Source organism: Thermobia domestica, chromosome 13, assembly GCF_964235325.1.
Source record: "Thermobia domestica chromosome 13, izTheDome1.hap1.1, whole genome shotgun sequence".
Taxonomy (NCBI): Eukaryota; Metazoa; Arthropoda; class Insecta; order Zygentoma; family Lepismatidae; genus Thermobia; species Thermobia domestica.
This window is the reverse complement of record NC_137466.1, coordinates 191245525-191261163: the sequence shown is the minus strand read 5'-3', so window position 1 is coordinate 191261163 and position 15639 is coordinate 191245525. Positions and strand designations below refer to the sequence as shown.

The following is a 15639-nucleotide window of genomic DNA, read 5'->3' as shown; positions in this document are numbered from 1 at the left end:
AAATACCAGCGCTCTCAAAGTTTACATCTTGATTTAATCATACAGTGAGTCGTGTCTTCGTTATGTAAATAAACATGTCTCTGTGAGAAGCAGAGAAAAAATGTTTAAATTTCGCTCAATAATTACGTATGTAAAGATTTCAAATTGAATAGAAAATCACATCTTGCTAAATCAAAATGATTGTAAACACACATGTGATCTCCATTGCAGCCCCTATTTATTACAGCGGTCTGTTTTGCATGTGGACAGACAACAAAATGACCAGTTTTCACACAAAAATTGTTATCATCATATCAATTTAAATCATGAAGACTCATATAGTACCAAAGTAGATCCTATGATTATAGACAACGTTCTTTTAATTGGAAGGTCTTGAGTTCAAATCTCGCAGCCAGATCTCTAAGTGTGATTGTATTAGTTTTATCTGTAAGTTCTACCAAGCAAATGGTGGGTTTAAATATGGGTTTTTTAATATAGCTTTTTATATAAAGAGGCTGCTTTCATAAACATGTGCTTTTCTCGTCTTTCTTTCAAAATAGATGTCCACATTTCATTCTTATTTGTTTCAATTAAGGTCACATTTATTACAACTCTACATCTTTATTTTTTAAATTTTTTATTTATTTATTTTATTTTATTTTTTTTTAAAAAGATTAATATGAAATATTTAAGTTTTACATGTCACGGTTATGCCGGTTAGGCTAAAAGAGACGGTGATGATGAGAAATGAATGAAATGGTAGACTGAAGAAAGTGGGAGGAAACCCATGCACACGGTATTTGTCCACCAAAAAGTTCACTTTTCTTGAGCGAGAATCAAACCAGAGACCCCACGCACCAGAGTTGAGTTGAGTTGATTTTAGTTTAGCGTCCTGTTCAGCAGCGAGGCTATATGAGACGTGGACCTACTGATTAACGTGGAATCCGAACCACATGAGCTCCCGCCGGGAATCGAACCCGGGTCTCCCACGCCAAAGGCGCGTACGCTAACCGCTTAGCCACAAGGGAGCTCCCCACGCACCAGAGGTGAACGCTCTACCACTGAGTCACCACGGTCCCTGAAAATAGATTAATCACAATGAGATTGGGTGGTTAGGTGATTTTCGGTTTAGTGTCCCTTTCAGCACCAAGACTATGTAAGACGTGGATCTACAGCTAAACGTGAGACCACATGAATTTCCGTCAGGAACCGAACATTAGTTTCCCGCGCCGAAAGCGCATACGCTAACGATATAGCCACAAGAAAGCTTACTCTTAATGAGAGTAGGTATTGCATGCGATCGATGAATCTCACCCAATTTTGATCAAACTTGGCATGGCGGTAAACTTTGACGAGGTTAATAGGCATATTAAATATACGAACTATCAACATCTATTTCTTCATTTATAACTTTTCTCAAGTTTTTCTGTAGAGATCCCTTGTGGCTAAGCGGTTAACGGCTGCGTCTTTGAAATCGGAGACCTGGGTTCGATTCTCGTTGGAAGCTCATATGGTTCGGATTCCACTTTAAGCTGTAGGTCCACGTCTCATATAGCTTCGTTGCTGAATGGGACACTAAAATTAGTCAGTTGTTTCTGTGTTTATACTATTTTAAAAACATGGTATTACTGCATATATTTCAAAGGACGGTATTCAATACCGTTATAGTGGTTAATATACTATTAATCATTAACACTTTCAATCAAAATAAATTGTTGATCATTTCACTATACTTAAATGTTCTTATATTTAATAGTTTTGAACACATATTGTGAATAAAATTAGCTGTTTCATCTCGCGCTCTGATCCAGAATTTCGATCGTACCCTTGAATCCACAGAATGTCATCAGCACGCAGTACTTTTATGATGCAACAAGGGATACATTGATATTTCGAAGAGATTGAGTTGAGCCCACTGTAGACCCGTAAAAGCGTTTGGGATACTGTCAGAAGCAATAGTAATGAATTGTGACGAAACGCATAAAGACTTCTCTTTAAAACGATCAAACGTTTCTTGCGTTCTTACCACTATATAATTGTAATGTCTTCATTACATTTAATAAATTGGATGTCCTCCTTCCTTCGTTTCCAAAATGGATTTGGCGTATCGTTTGTGATTTGTACTAATGGGAATCCGCCCATATGTTTTGCATGACAGTGGTTGTTTATCTCACATAATTACAAGTAATTGCCATAATAGACTCTCTCCGTTCCGCAAAGAATCTAGGGTATACAAGCTTAGCTCATGCTTTTCATCTATCATGCACTTTGAACAAAGTGCGGTGTCTCGTTTGTATGTGTTTGAAGTTGATTAAAGAGGGTTCTTATCCTTTTAGAGACTAGGCCTGTTTCGAAAGTATGTTTAATAACAACTGTAATATGGAAAATTCAACTTTCTACTAACAAAAATTGAGATGAAACATATGAAAACCTCAGAAGAATACACAGAAGAACAATCAGTGGTTTAAGACAAGTAACAGTGAACTGAAAACTTTTGAAACAAAGTTCATGGGATTTGGAAGTCTGTGTAAATGAGCATAATATATGTATTGGGAGACATGTTACGTCAAGTTGAAGAGTTGAGTTGATTCTGAGTTTAACGTCCCTTTCAGCAGCGATGCTATATGAGACGTGGACCTACTACTTAACGAGGAACCCTTGAGCTCCTCCATGGATAAGCGGTTAGCGTACGCGCCTTTGGCGTGGGAGACCCGGGTTCGATTCCCGGCGGGAGCTCATGTGGTTCGGATTCCACGTTAATCAGTAGGTCCACGTCTCATATAACCTCGCTGCTGAACGGGACGTTAAACTCAAAATCAACTCAACTCAACTCAACGAGGAACCCAAACCACATGAGCCCCCACCAGGAATCGAACTCTGGTCTCCCACGCCAAAGGCGCGTATGCTAACCGCTTAGCCACGAAGAAGCTCACCTGTTATGTCGAGTATAACATGAATTTGATTACCGCGTGCTTGATTGCCTCGTGCGTAAAGCGCATATGAAGAGCTATGACTATTATAAATATGAATTGAAATCATTGAGTTTAACATGCTGCGATTATGTCCTTTAGGCTAAGGTTAACGGATGATTAAGGCAAGTGAATGATGATGGCAGGGGTGGATCCAGGACCGACTTCTGGGAGGGCGGTGGAATGTCTTAATGCTACTTTTAAGGGCTCCAAACTCTGGGATGGATTTTATTTATATATATCAAATAAGAAAGTTTCCTCTTCTGGGGGGGGCGATCGCCGATCGCCCCCTGGATTCGCCCCTGGATGATGGAAGGAATTGGTGGAATGATAATGTGGGAAGAAACGGGAATACCTGAGAAAACCCACAGATACGATGTTGTCCACCTCAAACTTATTTCGTTGGGGGTCGAACCAGGGGCCCCACGCACCAGAGGTAAGCGCTCTACCACTGAGCTAGCGTGCCGCCACTGTATGATAAGAATTATCTCATACTTGAACAAATGCTCTCTCTCTCTCTTTTTTTTTCTCTCTGATGGTGCAGATTACTACCGTATAAGATAATAATTATCTTTTTATTGGCTTACGAAAAAAGTGGAGTCATTTTAAATTTTGCTTGCGTGAGGAGGACAAGATTCTTCGATATAAGTAGAGTTTTACGTTTTTGATTACTATATTATAAAACTATTGATATATATATATATATATATATATATATATATATATATATATATATATATATATATATATATATATATATATATATATATATATATACTGATATATCTTATACGCAAGGGGTGATTGCCCTCCTTGTAATCCCAAGTGGCGTACCGGCTACAAAAATTCTATTATTCCTTTCATGGATACTCTGTATATTAAATGCTAAACTTTCCTTGAAATGATTATACGTAATTAATTGTATGTAGAAGAAGAGGAAGAACGAAGAACCTAAACAAAACACAAAATCTTGTACATTGTCTGTCAACGGAGCATCCGTCATATTTTCCAGATGCATACACCGTTCTCTGCTGCAGTGGGTACCACAATATAGTTTGAGTCATCGGATAATTATGCGTTCGCAAGATCAGTTAAACTCCAGTAAAAAAAAAATGAAAGAAGAGGATATTTCCATAAGTTATAAAACAAAGCATTCCCTACTTTAAAAAAAAAATACTAATCTAGATAATCTGATTACTCGCTCTGTGGGATAAGGCAGAATTCATTTCTTGTGTGTAGGCGGGAAGGGGGTTATTTTAGATTTATCTGTAAATACATTGCTCTCTGTGAGTAATTAGTTTGTTGTGCAGATTTACTTTGAATATTTAGGGATTTAGGATTTAGATTTCTGGGCTTTCGGCATCTTCGGCCATGTTAGCCCATCGCCTATATGAAGGATGACATTTCTCGGCGAGCACACTATCCAGGGAAAGGGAAGGAAGGAAGCGGCCTGGGACCTATAAGTAAGGTACCACCCCGGCATTTACCTGTGTGAATGAGGAAAACCCAGGAAACCTCATTCAGGATGCTTGGCCTAAAGAAACATTTTACAATTTTTCGACCGAGTATCCCCACCGAGAATCAAACCCGGGACACTTTGAATATGTGTATGTTTCTTTCGAAAAAAATTGAAATAAAATTAAATTTCTAATTGAATGTCCCTCAATTGTTCCCTTTAGGCTGAAAGAAGACAAATAATTAATGAAAGAGAATAATTATAAAATAATAGTCGTGGAATGATAATGTAAAGGAAACAGTAGAACCCACGAACACTGTTTCTCACTAACAAACTCAGATGACCTGGGATGGAACAAGTGACCCCTTTCACCAGATATGATCGTTCTTTTACGAGTACTTCCAATATCTTCTTCTTTAAATCAGGAGTCTATAATAATAATAATAATAATACATGGCAAGTGCATTCATTATTTTGAAACTGGAATATTGAAGAAGTTGAAACAATTTTAGACAGATCTTCGTATTTCGTGTGACTTTACAATTTCTAACAAATTTTCCAACAACCGATCGTAAATTGCAGCTAACTGTTAATAAAAGCGTTACCATAAACGCAACACTAGTTTCTTTTATCCGTTCGTTACATCTTTATTAAAAAGAAAGAAAGAAAATTATATTGAGTGGAAAAACGAGAACGGTGTGTGCCGTTTAAGTTTATAAACAGTAGCTGTCGCATCCAAGCCTTCATTCTGCTATACACTCTATGCTCTCCTGTGCTATTTTGAAGCAATTAAATTAAAACGATTTAGTTTTTAAGCTGCAATTAAATCGTCAAAATAGTTTTAAATCTGCAAATTGCTTGCACGCTAGCGACATCTGTTGGCATCAAGCAGGCAGGTGACACTAGTAGCGACATCTATTTTTTGAATGTGTACTATTATGCATAAGCGTTACACATAAACTGACTTGTTCTGCTATTATAATTACTATTATTTTTGGTCATGAAATAATTGTTACGCAATATTTACAGGAATGTCAGAACATTCACCTCTGGTGCATGGGGTCCCAGCTCGCGCCAAGTGAACTTTGTGATGGAAAAACACCGTATGCATGGGTTTTCTCGGAGTTCTTCCGTTTCCTTTCACTTTCTTCATTCCACCGTTTGTTTCTTTCTCATCATCACCGTCTCCTTTAGTCTAGCCGGCATAATCGTGGGACGTACAACTTAAAGATTTCATTTCATTTCTTCAAGTAGGGTCTATTGCTCGGGAAGAGAGGATAGATTCCCCACCGCCATCAGAAGAGTCACGTTTTTCATTAGCATTAATACATATAATACTATTATATTGATTAAAAAAATATATTTCTTAAAATCAAGAAGAAAGCAATTCCCCCTTTTCCCTATAAATGGCAAAACTTAATTCTCTTCGTTGTCATATTATGTTATGAAACACAGAAATTTGAAATGCACGGTAATGGCAAAACCTACCCAGTTCCTTGACCAACTGTGTAACTAAAGGTTTTACTAAAATAAAGGCATCATTCTAAAACTCAACGCAGCAGAAGCTATTCAACCGATGAGAATCTTATCTTTTATTCAGGAATCTGCAGTGACGTATTCTGCCCCTGTCTTCCGTTATATAGCCCTCCCACATTAGAGGAAGCGGAAATATAGCTTCTCGGTCATCTGTTAATTGAAACTGAAGTGCATTCTTGTGGCCACATTAATTTTTCATGAGAACTCAACAGTACGTAACGGAAAGAAACAGTACAATATGAATTTTTCAGTAAGTTAAAGGCCAGTCTGTTGTTCTTCAACGTCTTCAGAACGTAACATTCTTTTGTGCCTGCAAGAATTAAACAAAGGGTAAATTCTTATTTATTAGGTGCTATAGAGAATAAATTACTGTAGAAATTGAGCTTTCTTCTATTGAGATAATCTTTTAATCACATATACAATATTTAGCTCAGCTTGGTAATATACGAGGGGCTGCGGTGGCTCAGTGACTGCCGGTGAGTGTAACCTAGCGGTCTGAGGCGTTAGGGTGATGATAGTGAAGTGAAGCTCATTGGGGGTTCCAGTCCCTCTGTACTAGTAAGGGTGGAATTTTAACTGTCCTCTATGTTTCTGTGTTCGTGTCCCTGTCGTGTCTAGTAGTCCTGATAAGTGGTTGACGTAGAAAATAAGTCAGGGAGTTTTTTTTTTTAAAGTGGTAGAGCATTCACCTCTGGTATGGGATCTTTGGTTCGATCCCAGCTCACTCCAAGTAACTTTATGGTGGACAAACACCGTGTACATGGGTTTTCTTGGGGTCTCCTCCCACTTTCTTCATTCCACTATTTCCTTTATTTATCATCATCACCGTCTCCTTTAGCCTACACTACAAAACGTGGAACGTAAAATTGGAAGATTTCATTTCTTTTTTTTTTTTTTTTTTTTTTTTTTTGTAATGTACGAGTATTTGTAATGAATCATACTAACGTGAAACTTTTCTTTGTCGGGCTAGATGAATGACGAGATGGTAGTATTTTTACTTATCTTAAGTTCGTGATCAGAGTTTGTTTCTAGGTACACTTTCATGGAGTTATGCCCTAGGGAGTTGTCCAACCGCCCCATCCACTTTTCCCCATAGGAAACTAGGATAAATTAAATTGCGATTGCTAGAATTACGTGTCACTCTTGTAAAAGACATATTCAGTAACACAAACATCAAAAGAATGATCCAGTGCATCCCCTCACATTTTCAGCCCCACTCAATTTCTGGAAGAGTCTAATTGTGATCGTCGTAAATATTCTGAAATCTGATAGGGCACTTTCTGCAAAATGAGAACGCAATGAAGTCGCTAGTTAATTTCTTTTGACATAATAACATAACAACTTGTTTTCTTTAATATCATTAGTCAATTAAATCTTCTTGTTCTCCTTCCTCGTTTTGCTTTCACTATATTTTTTATTACTTTATTCTTATGCAAATACATTTTTTCTTTCAATTATCTCTAATACTTTAATTTTTCTACTATTCCTTATATTTCTCATTGATTTTTCGTTTGAACTAGCTAATTTTCTCCATTCTTCCATTACAAAATTTCAAAGTTCTTAAGTTGTTCTCATCGCTTTTTTTTTTTTTTTTTTTTTTTTTTTTTGAATATTCACGTTTCTATTTTGTGCAATACAATACTCTGTATAAAACATTTGATGTATTTGATAACCAATGCTGGATTTACCTATAAGCTAAACAAGCTGTATCTTAGGGCTTCAGTCTCTTGGGGGCCCCAAAAAATAAAAGGAAAAGAGAACTAAATGTACAATTCCAAAATATACTGTCAGATTAAAAATAATAATAACAAAAAAATGTACATATAGCAACAGTAATTTGTGTTGCGTAGGATCCTATGATGTAAGTAATGGGTCCCCTTTTTACTAGCGTGCTCCGTAAAATATCCTTCGTTTGATCGATTCTGTATATAGAATACCTACGTTCTGCATTGACTGGTTTTATATATATATATATATATATATATATATATATATATATATATATATATATATATATATATATATGTGTGTGTGTGTGTGTGTGTGTGTGTGTGTGTGTGTGTGTGTGTAAAGTCAAAGACCTATATAATATATGTAACTCTTCCTCCTGAAGGCTTTGTTCGTCATTCCCATCCTTGATTTTAGTTCTAGTTCAAACTCCAGATATTCACTAGCAATACTATCTAGATAGCGAGAGCTAGTCATTTATTCTATGTGTTTGCTATAGCTCCATTGGTTACAACTGCCGATGGTTCGTGTCAATCTCAAAGCAGCAGTATTAAGAATCTGTTAGACTTGGCAGCGTAAATTGAAATGACTATACTATATCTTATGTATGGATTTGGATATCAATATACAGTAATATCAAATTTCAATCCATACATCAAAAATCAAAATCTGAATTAGCGATACACTAATCAATGCAGTTTTAATCAATGTGCTAAACCTAATATTAAAATTTGATTCATATCGAAATACATGAATGTTGAAAATCTATTTTAAATCAATATTTGTTAAGCTAATTTATATTTCTCCAGATAACCTCGAATATTCTACCAAATATCTCTCATGAATCACGGTAAATAAAACACCTGAAAACAAGATAAAACAAGAAACTAAACATGAAGGTTGTCTTCACCACGTACTTGAACAAGACCATTTGTCCCGATAAAGGTTGTCAATATCCCTACCTCCTACTTCAACAGGACCAGGTGTTTCATAGCCGATGTTGAGATAAGGCTCAACATTTTCTGGACTTCGGTGCGTAGCGGGCGCACTCCGGCCGCCTTCATTGTGTAAGTTTCTGCAGGTACCATGGGTAACGGACTGGGTGAACCCCTGAACCGGTTTCGAATAAAGGAGAAAGATAAATAAATGTTGCCCCCCCTGGAACTGTCATTTGGTTGCTAGAGAGACGCCTTACCGACTACGCCCCTGAAGTTCTAGGATAACAAAGTACTCTGACAGTGATATCTAATCTCGCGGTCCTAAATCACGGATTCAATCGGAGTCGAGCTCAATAATTGAGTCCAAGCCCTTAAGGAGCGCAAGCTAATTAAGAATATTGATTTCGAGTTCAAGCGTGCGAAAAAATTGAGTCTTGATCGTAAAATGGCCATAGGCCAAATGGCTCTTAGATAACTCATCTCTATTTGCTCTAATATGATAAATATCCAATATCACTCACACTTTGGACAAAGGTGATTGACACTATTATCAATGTCTCAGAATACCTTCTTCTCTTATCTCTTTTGCAAGCTTTCCATTTCCTGCCATTCATCAGATACCTTCTTTAGATATGAGACAGAAGACTTGTCGCGAGAGTGCCGAGCGTGGATCGAGATCTTGTCACTCTCCATGAAAAAACTCGCTCCGTGTAGGTATATGTTTGAGTGCCCACCAGAAATGGGCACCTCGATTCATGATTGTGAAGGCAAGTGAGGTGAAGGCATGAATTTTATTTGAGGGTATGAATATTACTTGAGGGTCAGAGCGAACAACTGTGACTGTGAGTGTGAGGAAGTTGAGTAAGGGTGAGTGAACATGAGTTTTTTTTTTTTTTTTTTTTTTTTTTTTTTTTTTGAGAGTGAAGGCGAATGACTATAAGGGAGTTCAGTGAGGATGAGTAAAGTTAAGGTTATGAATATTATTTGGGGGCGAGGGCGAGCGAGTGCGAGGTAATTGATTGAGGGTGAGTGAGGGCGAAAGCATGTGAATATTATTTGAGTAGGAGGACAAGTGAATATGAGGGTATTGATCGAAGGTAGCTGGGGGTTAGAGAGTTGAGTGAGGCTGATTAGGGGTGAGGTATGAATATCATTTAGGGTGAGGGCGAGTGGGTGTGAAGGGGTTGAGTTACGATGAAGATAGAAAAATCCCTATCTCTCCTGTTGGCTACGCTATAAGCCACTTCGCGTGTTCTAGCTGTTACAATGTATTTCGAATTGTTTGATGAGATACCCATAAAATCTCCAGTAGCAGTCTTAGTTCGACGAACGAGCGGAATCTAGGACAACGCTAAGGAACTCTTAACTGATACTGTTCGTAGGTGTATAATATCATTTACGTAACAGCTATGCTGCCGATAAAACTTCGCCTTGTGTGTTCTTTACTTGATATCGCTATTCACAGTGGAATTCCCTTCCAACTCTGAGAAAATACATGTATTACAAAAAGAAACGTAACGTTTACTGTATATATGGGGGGTAAAATATTATGAATAGACACGCATAGTTTTACTAAGTTAATGTGTAACACTGAATGTAGTTTGTTGGCTATAAAAGTCAAAGTTCGGTCCAAAAATGCCGGTAAATTATTATGACTCATTTCTTTGTTGTTTAAACATCCATACATGTTTGAAAGCATGGTTACTAACTGCGTCTAGAAGAGCATACATAATTTATGACGTTTGATAATAGTTACCAGATGCATCTTCTCAAACGTTAGTCTATACTGAAAATATTAACAACGAAGATTGTAAGCAATGTTTGCCAGGAATTCAGCCAAGGTTTATGTGTTATATTTAAATATATTTCCCAGCATTTACCTGTTGTAACTGACAAGCAACGTACAGAACAAAGCAGGATCAGATCCGACTCAAACTTTGCCCAGAGGACACATTATAGAAAAGAAGAAAAAATGCCAAATTTTAGCTGCCCATATCCAGAAACACCGGAGATATGCTCCGCAATATAACGCACCACACGAGAATATGATATAAGGTAAACGTCACAAGATACCCATTTATGTCGAAAACGAAAAGGATGGGTAGCACCAAAATGATATTAAGATATTTGATATGCTATAACACTGACTTGGCAGCTCATGTGGTTCGGATTCCACGTTAATCAGTAGGTCCACGTCTCATATAGCCTCGCTGCTGAACGGGACGTTAAAATCAACTCAACTCAACTCAACTGACTTGGCAGCCATCTTGAATACCGCGATCTTGGATATAGCGTGGGTATTGAAATGAGAAGCTCACGATGGCTCAGTGGTAGAGCGCATATCTCTGGTGCGTTGGGTTCGTGGTTCGATCCCCAATCACGTAAGTTTGTGGTAAACAACATCGCGTTCGTATGTTTTCTAGGGAATTTCTATTTCCTCTCACATTCTCATTCCACCAATGATTCCATCATCATTCACTTGCTTTAATCATCATTCACTCCCTTAACCTAAAGAGCATAAACATGGGAAGTTAAACTGAAAAAAAAAAATCATTTCATTTTAATTTTTAACAAAGCTCTCTACCAACAACAGTCAGAATTCTAATCCATCCGAGATCTGGAACATTCCGATTACGAAGCAATGCTAACCGCTAATCAGTGCTCACCAGATTTTCCAGTGGCTAGCCTTACTTATTGGAAGTGACGTAAAGAAGGTAGTAATAGGTCGAATAGTTTGGAGTCAAATATCACTTTTCACGTGGACTCTGCACCAGACGTAAGCACTGAGCCACTGCACTCTCATTATTTAAGATAGATCAAAGGAAAAGTTAGTTGTTTAAATTCCATGGTAACCTGTATGTGAAAGATGTCTGCGGCAAGTAAATTAACGCCAAAAAGCGAGAGGTCTTCAATACTTTCCCCCACTGTACGGAAAAACAGCACAAATTCATCTTCATCTAATATCTGGTCACTTCTCTTACATATTTTACCGAAAAATTATAAAAGGAATTTTATGATGTTCAATGTGTTTTACCGGAGTTCTTTCGTGATTGAAACTGATAACTAAGTGGTACATGAGATTTGATATAGTCATCAGTGAAGTTTGGGAAAGCCTCTAGAAAACTGACGGACATTCTGTCCAACACAAGTTCATATGGATGGGGGCCTTGGTGGCTCAGTAGTAGAGCGTTCACCTCTGGTGCATGGGGTTTCAGGTTCAAACACTGCTCCCACCAAGTGAACCTTGTGGTGGACAAACACCGTGTGCGTGGGTTTCCTTGGGGTACTCCCGTTTCCTCCCACTCTCTTCATTCCACCATTTCATTCATTACTCATCATCACCGTCTCCTTTAGCCTAACCGGTATAACCATGGGACGTAAAACTCAAAAATGTAATTTCATTTTTGTTTACAAGCTCATATGGCCTAGGGCCCAACCAGAGACTCCCCTCACTTGAATGAGCACTGTATCAGTCAGCCACCATAACGCTATATTCGAAAATGCTATACATACACTGCACGTTCTGTATAGACAGTAACATCGACCTTTCTTTTACTTAGAGAAACCATAACCCTATAGAGTACTGAATACTGTTTCCTAATTGGACAATTCGCTCAGAAAGTATTGACGAAAGCGCATGTAGGATGTGTATACCCATTTACTAGTGGCTGTATTAGTAGAAACAAAGAAGTCACGCTTTTAGTTGACTAAGTTTCATAATAACAATATTGATTGCAAAAGTTGGTTAATAAATTCTCGTAGCGGAGAGATTTAGGTAATGGTTTCTTCTTTATATTCCTTTCTTTTGTAATGTGATTGGTTAGTTTATTTTGTCTAATGTTGAACTACTGCAAAATGTTAAGTAAGGGTTACATATTAAAGTTTACTTAAAAAAAAAAAAAAAAAAAAAAAGATTTGTTCGACGGTTCGTTTGCCTCTTAATGTTTCTGTTATTCTTAAACTATGAAGATGCGCATGTGGCTGTTGCAAAAATAATAATATATTTTCAGTAAAAATTTAATAGTAAAGAACAGAAAAGAAACAAAAAGTGAACAAATTACTTTGTGCTTAATTTAAAATGGAAAATGATTTCCCAGTATATGATATTATCTATTTAGATACATTAGAGAACTGCATGACTAAAAATTCATGCTCAGAAACGAAGTTAGGAAGAGTGTATTACACGAGTATATAACAGCTTCGGACTTGAATTACAAAATTAAAGCCTGTGACAAACATCTTGGCATTTTAGCTAAACGAATAAAACGCAAACTCTGACGCGACGTTGCCAAGTGGTAAAGGGGTGTGGCTATGACTAAGCAAAGGAAATACAGTGCGATCAGGTGGCAGAGGATAGACATGAATGTGTACAAAATAAACGTGACAATACCGCAGGCTTCTCATTTGCTAGCAGCATTTAAAGGGAACTTGGAGCGCCGCCTTCAAATGCCACGATGTTTGTCACGCCGTTTAGTAATGTATATGCGTATGTTGATAGTTAAAATTCAATAGTATATTAAACTATTATTATTCCTGGTACTTGGTTATTTTGTGCTACAAACTATAGAGAAATATTGTTAGTGGTATCACTATTTTAATAACACAAGAATAGTAATGTGAAAAAAAGAACAAGGATTTTAGAAATGTCCTTTAAAAAATGGATCAAAAAATTGAGATCTTGACCAATAATTAGTTTTTGGATCAGAGGCCACAACATTTTGAATGTCCCCTAAATCGAGTTTTCGTATTTTATTTATTTATTTATTTTTTAATGGAATAAGAGCATCATACTGAGATAAGTGATAGTTTGGATTTGGCTGCACTATTTGTAGTTCTCCAGATATAAGGCGTCCAAGAATTTTTTTTTTTTTTTGATTGAAATATATTGAATCTTTTGATCCAAAAACGCTCTCCAGTTACTGTCAAATAAATTACGATATGAAACCTCTAACATATTGTATTTTCTTAAGTTATAAAATAATGGACGTCTTTACTCATAACACAACTAACTCTATGGCCTATGGAACCCGGAGGTTCAATGCCGCGTTCACAAAAGCTCTCCACTGACATCTATCCTTAGTCAATTGGATCCAGTTTCTACTTTGTATTCCCATCTCTGCGAGATCCGTCTTAATATTGTCCTCCCATCTGCCTAATGGTCGTTTTCCGATTGGTCTTCCAGTCAAGACTTTGAAAACGTTTCTACTCATAACACAACATGAATGTCAAATTATAAAATGTCTTAATATGAAATATTGAAATACAATTGCTTTCACAATTCCTTACATTTTCTTATCACTGCATCTCAATATTTAGTTCGAACTTTGGAGAGGAAATTGCAAAATTTTTCGATCCTTCAACTTACATTTCTTCTTCTTCTTCTTCTTCTTCTTCTTCTTCTTTTACCTTCAGAATTTTTGAATGGGAAACACTCTATCTCGGATTAATGAAATTTTACCTGTATCTCATTACTTCACATTTATGTGGTACGAAATAAAATGTGCCCATTATATTTGCAATATATTCGTTATATTTCTTTTTCACATACAATTGAAGATCATTTTTATGCATTTGTCATGAGTCTAGTGGCTATCGTGTGGGTCTTTAGTGCATAAATAGTTCTAGTTCGATCTATTCTTCGATTGGGAGAACATTGAGCACGCTACACTAATTTAGATCTCTTTTTAAACTGTACGTCTTGTGAGCTCCTCTGTGGCTAAGCGGTTAGCGTACGCGCCTTTGGCGCAGGAGACCCGGGTTCGATTCCCGGCGGGAGTCCATGTGGTTAGGATTCCACTCTAATCAGTAGGTCCACGTCTCATATAGCCTCGCTGCTGAACGGGACGTTAAACTCAAATGAACTATACGTCTTGTCTTTAAAACTAACAACGAAAAAACTCGCTGTCAACAATGAATGACCTCACTAGTACAAAGTATCAGTGTTCATTTTCTTAAATTCCATTTCTTAGCAATATTCCATCCCTGAATCACAAAATACAAACCAAAAGAACAATATTTACTGTTTCATGAGGTATATCCATAGTTTTAAAATCAGGTAGAATAGTCTGATAATACCAAGTACAACATCCTTGGATAATACCATTTGAGGAAACAACTTAGTTTTAGAATAAACTATTGCTATATTCCTTTTCAATATTCTCACACAGCAATAGTTTTTACAGATACTTAGTAGCAGTTGCGTATTTAGGGGGTGGCTATCGGACTCAAGCCCCCTCCGAAATAAATTTGTTATATTCAAAACTTCATTAAAATTTGTCGGCACCCAAAAGGAAAAGATATAAGTGCTTATTCAAGTGCTGTGCATAGCCCCCCCCCCGAAACAAAATCCTAAATACGCCACTGGTTGGTACTAACATTTAACCTAAGAAATTCTAATCATTTAGCTTCCAGCTGAATGGAGAGGCCCACTGAATAACATATATTAACATGGAACAACATAGAAAGAATTAAGCAGGATTATCTTGTTCGTTGAGAACAAAAGAAAATAAATACTTCTAGATTTATTCTTCTCGAGAGAAAACGGCTTTGTGTTTCTCCCCAAGCATTATCTGTTGGGAAACAAAGTGCAGTATTTATTTACACCAGTGGGAGGAATGTGCAGAGCTCAAACGGTTATAAAATGCAAATCAATCTTACTCTAAAATCTATTTTTTTCTGTTTCATTTTTAAAAGTGGTTGGTTTAACAATACATTGTTCCATAGTTACCGGTAAGACAAGCAGATGTTTTATATTTTTGCTGTTTCAGAGATAGAAAGAAAAAAGATACTCTGAATAAATCATTTTAGTTGTCCGGACTTTTTTTTAAATAATCCGTCAAAATTACATATCTATAAATTGGTAGGAATGTATTCTGGAAGAAAATACTCAGAAATATCCACATAATCTGATATACTCATACATATTCCAAGGTTATTTCAAAATTATTTTGTGCAATTGAACAAAGCGATGAACGTATTCTGTACCAGAGATGTACGTACTTTCAAGTCTGTGTTAGTGCTAGTTTTATTGTCG

At 36.8% G+C, this 15639-nt stretch overlaps 1 protein-coding gene across 1 annotated transcript in view; it reads left to right on the top strand.

Annotated features, from left to right (window-relative positions):
* LOC145668882 (uncharacterized) overlaps positions 1-15639 on the top strand; it is a 182153-nt gene that overhangs the window by 36474 nt on the left and 130040 nt on the right. The gene's annotated exons all lie outside the window — the stretch shown is intronic.